The sequence below is a fragment of the Colobus angolensis genome, unplaced genomic scaffold (genome assembly GCF_000951035.1).
Source record: "Colobus angolensis palliatus isolate OR3802 unplaced genomic scaffold, Cang.pa_1.0 Scaffold36, whole genome shotgun sequence".
Taxonomy (NCBI): domain Eukaryota; kingdom Metazoa; phylum Chordata; class Mammalia; order Primates; family Cercopithecidae; genus Colobus; species Colobus angolensis.
In genome coordinates, this window is record NW_012116932.1 from 3,877,131 (window position 1) to 3,894,314 (window position 17,184).

Sequence of the window (17,184 nt, forward strand, 5' to 3'; positions counted from 1 at the left end):
GGCCACTGCACTCCAGTCCGGGCGACAGAGCAAGACTCCGCCTTTCAGTCTATGGGTGTCTTTACAGGTAAGGCAAGTTTCTTGTAGACAGCATATAGTAGGGTTTTGCATTTTAATTTTTAATTTTTTGTTAATGTTTTTAGAAACAAGGTCTTGCTCTGCTGCCCAGGCTGGAGTGCAGTGGCATGACTATAGACTGAAAGTAAAGGGGTGAAAAAAGATATTCCCTTTTGGGAATGGAAACCAAAAGTGAACAGGAGTAGCTATACTTCTATATATTGCCTGATATAATATCGATAAAACAGACTTTAACCAAAAACAGTAGAAAGAGATAAATAACATTATATAATAATAAAGGGACAAATCAATTCAGCAAGATAATATAATTGTAAATATATATGCAACCAATACTGGAGCATCTAAATATATAAAGCAAATATTATTAGATCAAAAGGGAGAAATAAACCTCAATGCAGTAATCATTGAGGATGTCAGCTCCCCACTCCCAGCATCAGACAGATTATTTAGACAGAATATCAACAAAGAAACATCAGATTTAAACTGCACCCCAGACCAAATGGGCCAAATAAATATTTATTCACCCAACAGCTGCAGAATACATGTTCTTTTCATCAGGGCATATAACATTCTCAAGGGCTGACCATATGTTAGTACACAAAACAAGTCTCAAAAAATTTTAAAAAACCAAAATCATATTAAATACATTATCTGACCACACTGGAATAAAACTGGAATAACAATGAGAATATTCAAAACTATACAAATATACAGAAATTTAACAACATGTTCCTGAACAATCAATGGGTAAAGGAAGAAATTAAGAAGGAAATTTAAAAATTTATTTGAAACAAATGAAAACAGAAATACAACATATCAAAACCTATGTGACACAGCAAATGCAGTATAATGACTCAAGTTTATAGCAATAAATGCCCACATCAAAAAAGTAGAAAGATTTCAAATAAATAACCTAAGGATGTATCTCAAGAATATAGAAGACAAGAACATACCAACCTCAAAATTAGTAGAAAGAAAAAATTAATAAAGCTCAGAGCAGCAATAAGCAAAATTGAGATTAAAAAAATATACTAGATCAACAAAAAAAATTTGTTTAAAAAACACAAACAAAACTGACAAACCATTAACTAGACTAAGAAAAAGATAGAAGGTCTAAATAAATAAAATCAGAAACAAAAAAGATGTCACAATGGATATCACCAAAATGCAAAGGCTCATCAGAGACTATTATAAACAATATACCAATAAATTTAAAACCTTAGAAGAGATGGACAAATTCCTAGACACATATAACCTACTGAGATTGCATCAAGAAGAAATAGACAACCTAACAGACCAATTAAAAAAGTAACAAGATTGAATCAGTAGTAAAAAGTCTCCCAACAAAGAAAGTCTCAGTATCAGATGGTTTCACCACTAAATTCTTCCAAACTGTTAAAGAATAGTTAACACCAACTATTCTCAAACTATTCATAGGAATTGAAGCATAAGGAATTATTTCTAACTCATTTTGCCAGACCAGCATAGACCTGATAGCAAAACCAGCTCAGAAAAATAACAATGAAAAATACAGGCCAATATCCCTGATAAATATAGACGTAAAAATCCTTAACAAACAAAAAACCCACAACATGTCAAAAAGATAATACAACATGATCAAGTGGGATTTATCTCAAGGATACTGCGATGGTTCAACATATGCAAATCAATAAATGCAATACATCACATTGACAGAATGAAAGGCAAAAACGATAATATATGATTATCTGAATAGATGCAAAGAAAAAATTTAATAAAATCCAACATCCCTTCATGATAAAAACTCTCAATAAATTAGGTATAGAAGGAAAGTGCATCAACAAAATAAAGCCATATACGACTAGCCCACATCTAACATCATATTGAATGGGCAAAGGCCAAAAGCTTTTTCTCCAAGAACTAGTGCAAGATGAGGATGTCCACTATCACTGCTTTAATTCAACATAGTACTGGAACTACTAGTAAGAGCAAGTAGGCAAGAGAAAGAAAGAAAGGGCATCCAAATAGAAAAGAAAAAGTTAAATTGTCTCTGCAGATGACATAATCTTATATTGAGAAAAATCAAAATACTCTACCAAAAAGCTCTTAGAACTGATAAACAAATTCAGTAAAGTTGCAGTATACAAAATGGACACACAATAATCAATAGCATTGGCTGGGCACAGTGGCTCAATGCCTGTGATCCCAGCACTTCGGAAGTACAAGGTGGAAGGATCACTTGAGGCCAGGAGTTTGAGATGATCCTGGGCCACATAGTTGGACCTTGTCTTCATAAAAAATTTTAAAAAATTAGCCAGATGTGGTGGCATATGCCTATAGTCACAATTACTTGGGAGGCTGAGGCAAGAAGACCACTTAAGCCCAGGAGTTTGAGGCTGCAGTGAACCATAATCATGCCACTGCACTCTATCCTGGGAAACAGAGTGAGATACTGTCTGTTAAAAAGAAAAAAATAACGATCAGTAGGATTAGTAGGATTAATATGCACAAACAACAAACTAGCTGAAAAAGAAATCAGAAGGCAATCCCATTTACAATGGCTACAAAAAATAAAACAAAATACCTAGTTCCTAGAAATAAATGTAGCCAAGGAGGTGAAAAACCTCTACAAAGTAAACTTCAAAACACTGATAAAAAGAAATTGAAGAGAATACAAATGGAAAAATATCCCATGTTCAAGGTTCAAAATAATGAATATAATTAAAATGGCCATACTACCCAAAGCAACCTACAGATTCAATGAAATAATCCCTATCAAAATACTAATGGCATTCTTCACAAAAATAGAAAACAAAATCCAAAACTATGTATGGAACTGCAAAAGACCCCAAACAGCCAAAGCAATCCAGAGCAAAGAGAACAAAGCTGGAGATATCACACTACCAGACTTAAAAATATACTGCAAAGCTGTAATAATCAAAACAGCATAACAATACTGCCATAAAAACAAACACATAGACAAGTGGAATAGAATAAGGAACCCAGACATTAATCCACATATCTACAACTGATTTTTGACAAAGGCACCAAGAGCATTCACTGAGGAAAGGATAATCTCTTAAATTATGGTGCTGAGAAAACGATGTCCATATGCAGAGGAATGAAGCTATACCTCCAGTTCTCGCCTTAAACAAAAATCAATTCAAAAGTGATTAAAGATCTAAATGTAAGACACAAAACTATAAAACTACTAGAGAAAAACATAGGGGAAATACTTTAGGACATTGTTCTGGAAAAAGATTTTATGGATAAGACTTCAAAAGCATAGGAAACAAAAGCAAAAATAAGCAAAGGGATTATATCAAACTAAAAAGCTTCTCCAAAGCAAAAGAAACAATAAATACATAGAGTGAAAATACAACATACAAAATGGGAAAAAATATATTTGCAAACTATTCATCTTATAGGAAATTAATATCCAGAATATAAAATGAAGTCAAACATCTCAACAGAAAAAAAAACCCGTTAAAAAGAAGGCAAATGCTCTAAGTAGACATTTCTCAAAAGAAGATATGTAAATGTCCCACAAATATGTTTATAATACTCAACATCACTAATCATCAGGAAAATGCAAATCAAAACCACAGTGAGGCTTCATCTTACCCCAGTTAGGATGGCTGTTATCAAAAAGACGGAAAAAAAAAACAAATGCTGGCAAGGATGTGGAGGAAAGAAAACACACACTGTTGATGGGAGTATAAAACAGGACAGTCACTATGGAGAACAGTATGGAGGTTCCTCAAAAAGCTACAAGTAGAACTACCATATCATCCAGCAATCCCACTACTGGGCTACTGGGCATTTACTCAAAGGAAAACAAATCAGTGTATTGAAAAGACATCTGGCCAGGCACGGTGGCTCATGCCTGTAATCCCAGCACTTTGGGAGGCCAAGGCGGGCAGATCACTTTAAGTCAGAAGACCAGCCTGGACAACATGACAAAATCCCATCTCTACTAAAAATACAAAAATTTGCCAGGCATGGTGGCAGGCACCTGTAATCCCAGCTACTGGGGAGGCTAAGGCAGGAGAATCACTTGAACCCAGGAGGCAGAGGTTGCAGTGAGCCAAGATCATGCCACTGCACTCCAGCCTGGGTGACAGAGTCAGCCTCTGCCTCGAAAGGAAGGAAGGAAGGAAGGGAGGGAGGGAGGGAGGTAGGGAAAAGCTATCTGCACTCCCATGTTTATTGCAGCACTACTCACAACAGCCAAGTGTTCAACATCAGGTTAATGGATAAAGAAAATGTGGTGTATATACACACCATGAAATACTATTCAGCCACAAAAAAGAATCAAATCCTGTCATTTGTGGAAACATGAATGGAACTGGAGGACATTTCATTAGGTGAAATAAGTCAGGAACAAAAAGTTAAACACTGCATGTTCTCACTCCTTTGTGGAAGCTAAAACAAGAATGACCTCATACAAATGAAAGTAGAAAGAGTCTGGGAAGGGTAGAGAAAGGGAGATATTTGTTAAAGGATACAAAATTACAGCTAGATAGGAGTAACAAATTCTAGCCTTCTACAGCATTACAGGATGACTATAGCTAATAATAATATGCTATAGAGCAGAGGTGTCCAATCTGTCGGCTTCCTTGGGCCATACTGGAAGAAGAATTGTCTTGGGCCACACATAAAATACAATAACACTAATGAGAGCTGATGAGCACACAAAAAAAATCACAAAAAAATATCTCATAATGTTTTAAGAAAGTTTACAAATTTGTGTTGGGCCACATTCAAAGCCATTCTGGGCCGCATGCAGCCCGCGGGCCACAGACAAGCTTGTTATAGAGTTTCAAATAGCTAGAAGTATGACATTGAATGTACCTAACAAAAAGAAATGATAAATGTTTGAAATGATGGACATGCTAATTACCCTGATCTAATCACTGTACACCGTATATATTGAAACATCACTACGTGCCATAAATATGTATAATTATGATACGTCAACTTAAAAATATAGCACAGTATAGCTCTATTAAACACAGACTTAAAAACAAGAGGTATTACTAGAGACCAAGAGGGTTTCTCATAATGGTATATACTTAAACAAAAATGTACCTTCAAAATATACAAAACAAAATGAAAGCACAAGATGAAATTAATAAATTGGCCTTCATATACTTCTCCTTCAATAACTGATTAACCAAACTGCAAAAACATCAGTAAAAATGGAATATTTGAATAACATAATTAACTAACTTAAGCTAATAAACAGATATGAATCTCTGCAAACCAATAACTTTCTTTTCAAGAAGTCATGGAACATTTATGAACAATGACTATGTACTGGGCCACAAAACAAGCATCAACAAATTTCAAATAACTGGAATCATGTAGACCACGTTCTCTGGTCACCATGAATTAAAATAAAAAAAAATACTAAAAAGTTCTAGGAAAAAACATATAAATAAGTCATAACTCAAAGAAGAAATTATAATGAAAATTTTAAAAGCTTACGTGTGAACAATAACAAAATTATATATCAAAACTTGTGAAATAAAAACATTGCTGAAGCAATACTTAGAGAAAAATTTATAATCCTAAATGCATATATAGGAAAGAAGTGAAGCTGTAAATTAATGAATTAATCATATAAATTTAGGAGATTAGGGGGAAAAAAACCCAAGATGTAGTAGGAAAGAAATAATAAAGATGAGAACAGAGATTAATAAATAGAAACAATGATAGGATAGAGAAGACAAAGCCAAAAGTTGGTCCTTTGGAAAGTCTGAAAAGAACAAGTAAAAACTCGGGAGAGACTGGCCAAGAGGCAAAGAAGGCACTAAGTCAGGGCGGGGTGGTGCAGGGGTCGGGGGTGGGCAGTGGTGGACAGCAGGAAGTGTTCGCTGCCTCTGCAGGCTTCCTTATCCCACTACATACAAGAGACTTGGGTGTTGCACTCCAGTAGAAAATCTCACCTTCAAGTGCTCTTGACTAAACATGCAGAGCACATCCCTCTGCCTCCTTCCATGCACCTCCCATGATCCCACTTTTTCTGGCCATGTTTCCAACTTTTGGGGAAGCAATTTTAACCATCTTTCAGATTTGCGAAAAATGTTTGGTCTTCTGTTTTTCATTCTCTTTGTTGCTTTCGGTTCATTTATAACAGAGAAAGGGAAAATGTCAGCATTGCATCCCCATCCACCATCAGCAGCAGCCTAAGGGAAAAGGAGCCCAAGCAGAAAATGGGTGGTGGCAGGGGCAGTGGAAAGAACATGCATCAGGTACCTGGAACCTGCAAAAGGAAGGATTCAGACCTGGGAGCATGAAGGAACCTTTAGGGGATCTCAGCAACATTCCAGAACCAGACTGCAAGATCTGCAGTTCTAGGAGAGGCACCTGACCTTCACTGGACCACAGAGCTGAAAAATTGATTGGTGGGTTTCTAAAAGACTTTGAACAAGGATTAAAACAATTAAAACAGCATTTCTGATTTTTCTTATAATTAGCTGTAAAAGAAAGATACTCATCTCAAACATAATACTATTTACGTATCATTCTAGTAAATCAAAATCCCTAATGATTAATAAATTGTTTCTCAGAAGAAACAAAACAACAAAACCATATTCATATAACACAAACACAAAAGCAGCACCTGCCATATTTTCTGAGGCTGGAGCTACATGGATAAAATGAAATGATGTTGGAGGCAGAGGTTTTCAAGAGGGAGTCAGAAAGAGGTTTTAGGAACTGGAAGTACTGCTTACACAGATTTGGATCTCTTCAGAAAAAAAAAAAAAAAAAAAGCCATCATGTAAAGAGGCTTGGGTATTTTTCTTTTCCCCAAAGATTTCACCAGAATCCTGTCATCTGGGCTTGCCAGCCTAGAAAATGACTCAATACACTTTGAGATAGTTACATTTCATACCAAAAAGAGAGAATCGTATCGCAGGACAGTTACCTGAGCCACCAGGATTCAGTGTCAGAAGATTATTTGAGGCTTTTGGCAAATAGTCACATTAGATCCCGAGGTCATGGGCACCTGTTTTCCAGGCACTCACCCTTCCTGGGGCACACACGTCTTGCATTCTCTTCCCCAGTGTCAGCTCAGTAAGATTAAACTGTCAGCCCACAGCATGGATTTGTGTATCCCAGCTGCAGATCACACATCTGTCTCATCAGTGGTATCACATTGTAAACCATAGGCACAAAACGGAATTCCATACAGTGTTTTTTCTTGCCCCAGATGATGATATATAAATATACACAGAAAATTTAACTCAATTATCTAGGGAAGGTAATGATTGAATAAAAAATGAAAAACAATTTTCTGGATGCCTTTAGGCACACAGTTTCATAAAGTTCCTTTTACTTTCCCTGCAGAAATGCAGAATTCATCCTTAGGGTAAGTTGGAAGTGGCTGAGGTTTCTTTTAGTAAATCATCCAGCCCATCCCCCAACCAAGTCCACCTATCAGCCATTTCCTCACTAACCTCTGGTAGTGTCACACTGTTCTGGTCTTCCTGTCACTAGCAATTGATCACATAAATTCATTCACATTAGGGTGTTACTGTAACATTGTTACTTTGGAGTTACCCCAACAAAAGTCTTCTAAATTTTAACAGAAGAGAAGACAAAAAGGAATAATCGTCCAATGGTAGAATCTACCCCCCAGGATGGGGGAGACAGGGGCAGAGCTTGACAGAGGTGCTTTCCTGGTTCTCCCCAACAGGTGCTTACTTCCTCTTGTAGTCTGTCCTCATTAAAGGCACTACTAAATAACTGACCATTTAAACTCTTACCAGTTCTCCCCAGTTAGGTAATTTTTTTTTTTTTTTTTTTCCGAGATGGAGTTTCACTCTTGTTGCCCAGGCTGGAGTGCAATGGCTCAGTCTTGGCTCACTGCAACCTCAGCTTCCTGGGTTCAAGCAATTCTCCTGCCTCAGGCTCCTAAGTAGCTGGGATTACAGGCATGCACCACCATGCTCAGTTAATTTTTTGTATTTAGTAGAAACGAGGTTTCACCATGTTGGTCAGGCTGGTCTCAAACTCCTGACCTCAGGTGATCCACCCGCCTCGGCCTCCCAAAGTGCTGGGATTACAGGCATGAGCCACTGTGCCTGGCCAGTAAATATTTATATAAGGTTTATGATATATTTATGTATAATCATTTATATGATGCAATATTCAAAATGAAAAGGTCAAAAACCTCTGAGCTTTCTATTTGAACTTTAGGGTATTTATATATACACAAAAATATATACCTGTATGTTTTCTCCTTTAACATCTTTGTTCTTCCTTCTGTAGTATTATCTCTTTAATGTGACAGATACTATCCATCTATATTGCTATAGCAATTTAAATTAGTGTTGTCACTTTGGGGAGTAATTGGCATCAAATGGTCAAATTCAAAGTTTACATAAAATAAGACCCTGCAATTTCACTTCTAGGCATATATCTTCAAGAGTTTCTTGTACATGTGCATAAATAAATTTCAAGGATGTTTACTGAATGCATCTATGTAATACCCCCCAAAAATTAAAGAAACAATCAAAAGTCTATCATAGAAAAACACATTTAAAAAACATGTTCTTTCATATGATGGAAAGGTATTTAGTAGTTAAAAATATGAACATGATCTGGGTAAAACAACTTAACTATTCTTTCAAAAACACCAAGTAATAAATGCAAGTTACAGAATGCACAGGAAATAAAAAGCAACCTCCATGGATAACTCTAAAGTGAAGTTGGCCATGAAGAGCCAATAAATATACAGATACATTCTGCCTCACCAGTAGAGAAAGGTGAAATAAAAAGTAAGGTTCTGGGGTTCTTCTTTTTGCCCAAGAAACTAGCATTGTTATTTAATAATCATACTTATAAAGGGCAAGGCATGGGAATTTGGCATACTCGTATACTACTAATGGCAAGATAAATTTATAAACTTTTCTGGAGGGTTATTTGAAAATACATATCAAAAGCTTAAAGTAAACTAACTTTGACAAAGTACTTCATCTCAAGAAAACAAAGAATGTCTACAAAGTTGAAGTTAATAAAAGTCTAAAGTGCCTAGTGTCTTAAAAGAATGGTTTCATTGAACAAATTATGGTATATAGATTAAACAGATTATTTGAAGGATGAAAGTAATGACAGAAGAATAAATACTGGCATTAAAGTTGTTGACATGTTGTTACGTTTTTTAAAGTATCACTTTATTTTTAAAAAAAAGTTCATATGGTCCATATTATTCAAGGATACTTGTTACCAGAGAAAAGTCAGTTAAAGTGAATCCACTTAAAATATCACAGTAAATAAAGGGAAATAAAGTTTTGATTAGTATTACCTTTTAAGAGAGAAAAAACAAGAAGATACATTTTATTTAATGTTTTAGCAAATTTTGATATACAACTTTACACTAGTTCTTAGAACCACACTATCCAGCACATGTGGCTACTGAACACTTGAAATGTGACTAGTCCAGTTGAAATGTGTTGTGGGTATAAAATACATTCTAGATTCCAAAGACTTAGTATAGAAAAAAGAATGTCACACACTCCATTGATAATTTTATATTAATTATATCTTGAAATGTATACAAAAGTATATTTGATATACTGAATTAAATTAAATATACTATTAAAATTAGTTCCACCATTTTTAAAAACATTTTTAATGTGCCCATGAGAAGAGTTTAAACTACATGTACTCCTAGCATTATATTTCTGGTGGAAAATGTTACCTTAAAATAAATCATGTTTTCATATTTGGGGCATAAATTTCCCAGCAAACCTAAAGAGTACAAAACATCCTTCAATGAGCATTTGACATTTTTGACAAGCTCAGAAAGAGTATCACTTTTGAGCAAAATTGTTTGAGGATCGGCATCAAAAAGACCTCTCCCTATTTTGTCATTCAACTCATTCTCTTCTGGAGCATGCAGTTACTGTCTCTTTTTTCAATCCTTACCAGGTTTAAGGCTGTCAGCAATCAATGTGTTCAACAACGAGCAAATGTTTTCTGCAGATTGTCAACCTAGTTTCATCAATTTCACGAAGTTCTCCATCTTTTGCAAGATTTGCAATTCTACTCTACAATGAATTTGCACTATCATGTCCAATAAAATCCTATATAACTGAGGAGCAACTGGCCCATAAAGAAAATGATGCTTAGTAGACAGACACTCATTAGTACTATGTTAAGACATCAGAATGGGGATCTACATATAAGTGGACAGTCCATTAATGAATGTTTTCATGTGATGATGTGAAGGCTGTTATCATTATGAAGGCTTAATAACTAGTGAGATTCAGAAAATGAATATTTTATAAGGTTTGCATCTATGTATACAATATCGAATGACCTCTGGAAAAAAATATATAAAAATTTCAAAAGCGACTAAGTGGTGGGAATATGGGTGATTTTTACTTTTTTCTTTCTGTTTGCCTATATTTCTATAAGTACGTTTTATATTAACACATTTAGTTTAATTTAATTTCAAACGCCAGGTCAAATCCCACATTCCCCATTAGCCACTTCATTTGGGCAGGCATCCCCCTAGTGAATCCTCCTCCTCAGGACTCCAAATCAATGCTCTTTGATAATTTATTACTAACTACATTGTATAGTTATGATAATAACTAATACTTATGTGCCAGGCACTGTTCAGAGTGCTTCATACTTATTTGCCTTTGTAAACTCTTCAGTTAGTCTGATCTTTCTTCACGACACTGATCCTCAAGCAAGAGAAGAAAGAAAAATACCTACGAGGGGAGTTTACCCTCAGGATAGGGGGTCAGTATGATTTGAAAAGGCAAATTCAACATTAAAATATAATTTTACGCTTGAAAATATAATGTTTTCATAATACAAACTTTGGAAGGAAAACAAAATGAATTGACATTATAGCTAATAATTCAACTTTGTTAAAGAGGATATAAAAAAGGAATATGATAAACATTTAACATAAGCATAATTGAAAAAAACAAACACTATTAGAATACCAAAAATATACAATTCCTTAACACGTTAAAGTGTATCTACCACAAGCCTGAAGTAACTATCATACTCTTGGTGAATATTTAAAAGCATTATCAAAGTCATACCAGACTAGGAGGTCCACTATCACCATTATTACTCTACATTATGCCAGAGGCCCTAAGCAGTGTAATATGCAAAGGAAAAAATATATAAAGTTTTAAAACAGAAAAAACAAAACCACCATTACTTGTAGTACCTATGGCTTTCTACAGAACATCCAGAGAATCTACAAGCCAACAAAAACGCTAAGTAGAAAATTAGAATACATAAAACCAACCCCCTTACTATATACTGGCAATAACCAATTTTAAAAATGTAGCTAGAGGAGAGATGATCCCATTCACAAGAGCAATAAAACTTCTAAGGACTAATAAAGGGATACTAAGATGTGATGTATATATATGATGAAATACACCAATAAAAAGGAATGAAGCAATGATACATTCAGCAACACAGATAACCTTGAATACATTACACTAAGTGACAGAAGCCAGACACACAATGCCACATACTATATTACCATATGATTCCATTTATATGAAATATCCAGAATTGGCAAATGTGTAGACTTAGACAGTAGATTGGTAAGGTTACCTAGGGCTGGGTGTGTGGCAGGATGTTTGGAGGGATGAGAACCGAGAAATGACTGCTAATGGGCACAGGGTTTATTTTGCAGGGTTCAAAAATATTCTAAAATTAGATTGTGCTGATGGCTGTACACCCTGCAAATTTACTAAAAACACTGATGGTAAACTTTCAATGAGTGAATTGTATAGTATGTGACTTATACCTCAATAGAGCTGTTAATTGAAAAATGATAATGAAAACCTATAAGGTGCCTAATATAAGTTTCAGACCTTTATGGAAAATATTATAAAGTCTTGCAGAATGACCTAAAAGATAATGTATAGCGATAGGCCATGTCCATGAAAGGAACATATCAATAGTGAAAAGATAACAAGTCTCCTCTAATTAACCTTTAGATTCAATGTAAATTATAACAGGAATTTTCATAGGAAGGGATAGATCCTAAAATTCATGCTGCAGCCTAAAGAATCAAGAACAGCCAAGACAGTTTTAGGGGAAAAGGGTAAGAAGAGAAGATTTATTATAAAGCTTTAATAATTAAATGAAATGGTATTAGCTCAGGCATCACAAAAAGATGAGTAGAACAGAGAGTCAAGAGACAGATCCAAGGATATAACAGAAATTAGCCTACGTCAGAGATGGCAACAAAATAAGTGAGAAAATAGGAAACTATTCATGAAATGATAATGGGGTAAATGGTTTTCAATATAGAAAACAATTACACCCCTGCCTCAACAACACAGATATATAAATTTCAGAGGAGTTCAAAGACCCAACTATCAAAAAGAAAATTTTGCCAGTAAAAAAAAACCAATGGCAAGACACAAAAAAGAAAACTGTAAAACTATATTAAAACTATATATTAAAAAGATAATCTTTAAGGGAAATGCAAAGTAAAAGAGCAGTGAAATACATTCCATGCTTCTCAGATTAGCCCAAATCAAAACATCTGATTAATACCAGTCACAGCCAAAGATTTGGGAATACAAGGAACTCCAACACAATGCAGTAGGAGGGCAACCTGCCAAACCTAGGAGAGCTAAAATAACAGATGAATATTGATTTAAGCATACATATCCTACTACCCAGTTATTCGCCTTCTGGGGATATATGCCCAAGACACACTCTTGTACATTTCTACAAGATCTTGTCAAGGATATTCCTTGAAATATATTTAATAATAGCAAGAGATAGAAAAATCTTTTATCCATCAATATATAAACTGTGGCATATCAAAGGAATGCTAAGCTAAAATGAATCAACTAGATTTACAATGATCAATATACGTTATCAACACATGTAAAAAAGTGTTAGGTGAAAAAAAAAATCACAAAAAATAGATAAGACGGGTGTCCATAACATGGTGTTTTAAACACATAATAAAACTACACACTCTAGTAGGCACACTGAGTCCCAACATTGCAGGTTGAATGGAATTGACCCCAAGTTCTCATCTTTCACTGTCCTTCTTGCTTATGACAGAATTTTCTATTTACAGCAATTCCATACTTACACTTAAGTGGCTGCATGTAAAGTGCTAGAGAAGGTGCCAGGGAGGACAAAAGAATTATACATAAGACTCTCCTCCACCTCCTGGCCGCTGTAGAAGAGTACAACTCAGCTAGGGATGTTGTCTCAGGGACTCGGCTCTTAACCTTCACTCTGGCTTTCATAGTGTGTAAACGTAGAGTGTGTAACTTTCAAGGAGCAGTTCCTTTATCTATAAAATGGGAAAGCCATCCTCCTATTGTGAAGAGTAAATAAATATAATTATAGTGTCCAGCACATGACAAACACTCAACACTCTTGGTGATTATGGGCATGGAAGCCACCAAATGAATACAATCTTCTAAACAGCATCTCAGTCATGCTGACAATAAAAACAAAAGGTGATGGATGGGAGAAGGGCACCAGCTGGGTCCATTTAGCCTTCTCCATATCTGGATACAACATCCCCACACCTCCTGGGTAACTTGGGTGTGCTCTGTGGGATGTTGGGACATGTCTTCCAGCAACAATACAGCCAGGCCTATATATTCTTCCAGGTTCAGCATGGACAGGGCTCTGTGAAAAGAGATACCAGCCTTTGGAATGAGAACTCCTTCCCTCAAACCTCTGAAGAGATTCTGGGGTAGGATGAGGTGACCTAAGCTTGCTTCTCAGTTAACCCTCTTTCAAATCACAAGGACATACCACCTTAACTCCATCTTACTGAGGAAAAGGCAACAGTGTCTCACCTCCAGCTCCCTCCAACAAGCACCTGCCCCATCCCGCGGGCCATCTTCACAAAGAGCTGGGATAGAGTTCTACCCATGGATTTAGTAGTAGGGACCACACAAGGGATCTACTTGCTAGATATGGAAAATAGTAGTTGGAAATTATGTTTGGAGATACTGAGTTGTTGGATTTTATTCCTGGGATTCCTTTCTGAGAGCTTGGGAAAAGATGGTAGGTATTTCAGTTCTCCAGCCAACCTGGCGCCACCATGTGGCAACGACATCAACAGTTCATAAATCAGTCAGCTTTCAAATTCTGATTCTCTGTCAACTTTTTATCTTCGAGGAATTCAAAATATTTCATTTTTATGTATCAAATGAGAATCTATTCAGCTTTTCTTCATTCATATTTTAATATCACATAATTTCATATTTGCATTACTTTAATTCACTCTGTGAAAAAGCTCTTATGGGAACAAGCCAGCCTCCATTGACCAATGTCAGCACTGTCACATCTGGGATCAGGTTTGTTACACCACCAAATAACTAATGATCAGGGTGTGGTGGGACAACCAAGTCACTCTTCACTCAGATTGTAAGGCTAAATTCTTCCTTCTATTTTTCTGTACTGGTTTAGGTATAACTACTCTTGGTTTGCATTTATTAAAAAGGAGGTAGAAAATCATCAAGAAGTGTCATTTTAGCTTGGGAACTAAAATGATAAAATAAATAACAATAGTAATAAAAATAAAACTAACCTGATAAAACTAAGCAGGATGATGGCTACCCTTGGAGGATAGTGCCTGTAGGTAGGGGTAATGGGAAGATTGGAAATATTCTGGTCTTAATCAGGGCACTGGTTACACAGGTGTGCTCAGTTGTGAAAATCCATTGAGTGTATCCTTCAGACCTGCACTATTTTCTGGAATTATACTTCAATAGACTGTTAAATTCACCAAGGTCTGATCAGTCATCTCCCTTTAACTTGGCTTTCAGACAAGAGTCTGTGCATACACAAAAATAACTCGAAGGCAAAATCAGGGGGAAGCCTTGTTTTCTACTGGATATTTTTCAGCCATCGGGAATCCCTCTGGGCAGGGAGAAAGGAGACAGGACATAATCTATGCTACTGCTAGTTTAAATGACTGAGCTGAGTATGGCTAACACTTCACTTTCTCAGAGGTGAACAAATTCTGCAGCCAGATAACTCTCCCTTCTTCCACCATACACGCCGATGAAACCCAGACCACATAGAACACTGCACCATCAAGAGATACACACCATCTCTAGAGACACACTTTGACTCCTCAGAGACAACACACACACAGAGCCTCCCCCCACTTTCCAGAAACAGTCCCACAGACACAGCTTCTGGCCCACAGAGACAGCTCACAGATGGAGGTAGGGGTGGGTAATTAGGAGAGATGCAGCTGCCCATGGCCAGGCAAAGGAACATGAGCAGGAAGATGGAAAGCAGTATGTTCAAAGTCTTGGTAAACTAAATTTCTCTAAAAAGATTTTTAAATCTGCAAACAGGGTCCCAGATATTGCTGTAAAAATTTTTAAATTACCTCCATTTCCACCTATAGCCCTGGATGCCTTGAACCATCTTCCTTTGACTTTTTAATAAAACCCCAGTGCATTGCCACATTTATCATACCCTCTGAACGCCAAGTTCCTTGATAAGATTGAAAGGCGGCGGGGATTATTCCATTTTATAAATGAAAAAGTTCAGGTTCAAAGATGCTGGTCAGTCATCACAAACCTAAGTAGTGATCTCATGGCTGAGTTTCAGAGTTGTGGTGGGGGAGGCTGAGTTGCAAGAGAGGCTAGGTGATCCTCTCCCCAGCCCAGAGCTCTGAGAAGCGCCCACAACACCACAGGCGGCCCCACTGGAGCCACCTCAAAGGATCTTGAGTAAAAGAATCACATCCGACGTCATTTACATACACCAAGACTGGCCAGCCCCCAGTCTCAGTCTTCCTCCCCTAAGAAAGTATCAGGAAAATCAACAAATCGAGATCATGGTCGGGGAGATGGAGAGCATGGAAATGAAGCCAGACTGAAGGCATTTTCTAGGAGCAGATAGGAGCCAACGTTAGCGAACCAAGCTCACAGCATACTCGCTTCTCTTAGGAAGTCCCTAGGCCCAAACCGGTGTGTGCATTTAAGAGTTTTGGGATCCGTACTTATCCTCGGGGACAGTGCTTATTTGGAAAAAGAAAAGAGGAGCAGGGCGGATCTAAGAACAAATTCCCCTACCCTGCCAAGACGTCAGTAAATTAAGGAACAAGAAGGGGAGCAAGTGCTCCAAAAAAGCCTCAGGTCTTGGGGTTCCCACCACTGAATCTTTCCGCTCCACGCCTCCATCAGGAAGATTCCCCGCCGTTACCTCCAAATGTATGTAGAGCCCCCTGGGATTGGCTCCCTACCTCTTCAAGTCTGGCGGCTGTGGCGGAAAGGGAGTATGAGGAGGAATACTGGATGAAGCTGAAGTGATTGCCCCGCCAACAGCGCTCCCCTCCCCAGGCAGCCCGCAGGCGAGGGCCAGACGCAATCCACCTGTGTTCTAACTCTGAGCACCAGCTGTGACCTTGAACGAGTCCCTGATTAGCCCCGTTTTACAGCAATTAAGTTTGAAAGAGTCAGGTCCACCGAGCTGGGCTGCTGCGGGGCGCTTACCGGATGGTTTGAGGCGTCCCGCCTGTGCGCCCGCAGCGCAGTAGGTACGCGGTGAACCGCAGCCCAAGCGCTACGTGGCCAGCCGGGATCCGAAAACGCGAGGGAAACGCAGAGGCGAGCTCCCGCCCCAGCAGCGAGAGAAAGAGGCGACTCTGACTCCGCGATGATCCCTGAGCAAGTTCAAGTACCCCCGCCCTTCGCCCCTCCGCAGAGGCTGACTGGCTGCGCCTAGGGTTCCTGGCTCCGAACGCGCACGGGTTGCGGGGGAGCGTGAGAGACACCTCCACACCTTCACACACCCACCCCCGAAGTTGCGGCAATGTTGAGGGGAGAGTGGCGCAAAGCTGCCAGAGGGGAGAAGAGGGAGGCGGATGGTACTCACACTGGTTGGCCAGCCTTAAGCAGGTCTGTGACCGGGGTCATCGATGGCGGCCGGGCTCAGGCCACCGAGCCTCAGTGCGCCCAAGGCACCTGCCGCAGCGCGGCGCGTGTATTAGAGGCTGCCGGCGGCGAGGAAGGGGCGCGGGTCGGTCTGTGCGCTAAAGCTGGGCTGCAGCACCGCGGGGGCTCGGCTGCCAGAACTGCAGCCGCAGCGGGAGCCCGGGAACCGACAGGAGGCGGGAGCGCGGCG

At 38.1% G+C, this 17,184-nt stretch overlaps 1 protein-coding gene across 1 annotated transcript in view; it reads right to left on the reverse strand.

The window, feature by feature from the left end:
* Window positions 1-17,184, reverse strand: part of MYRIP (myosin VIIA and Rab interacting protein) — a 417,935-nt gene extending 400,751 nt beyond the window's left edge. The window contains exon 1 of the mRNA XM_011953264.1: window positions 16,936-17,184. The gene's annotated coding sequence lies outside the window, so the exon portion shown is untranslated. The remainder of the gene's footprint in view (window positions 1-16,935) is intronic.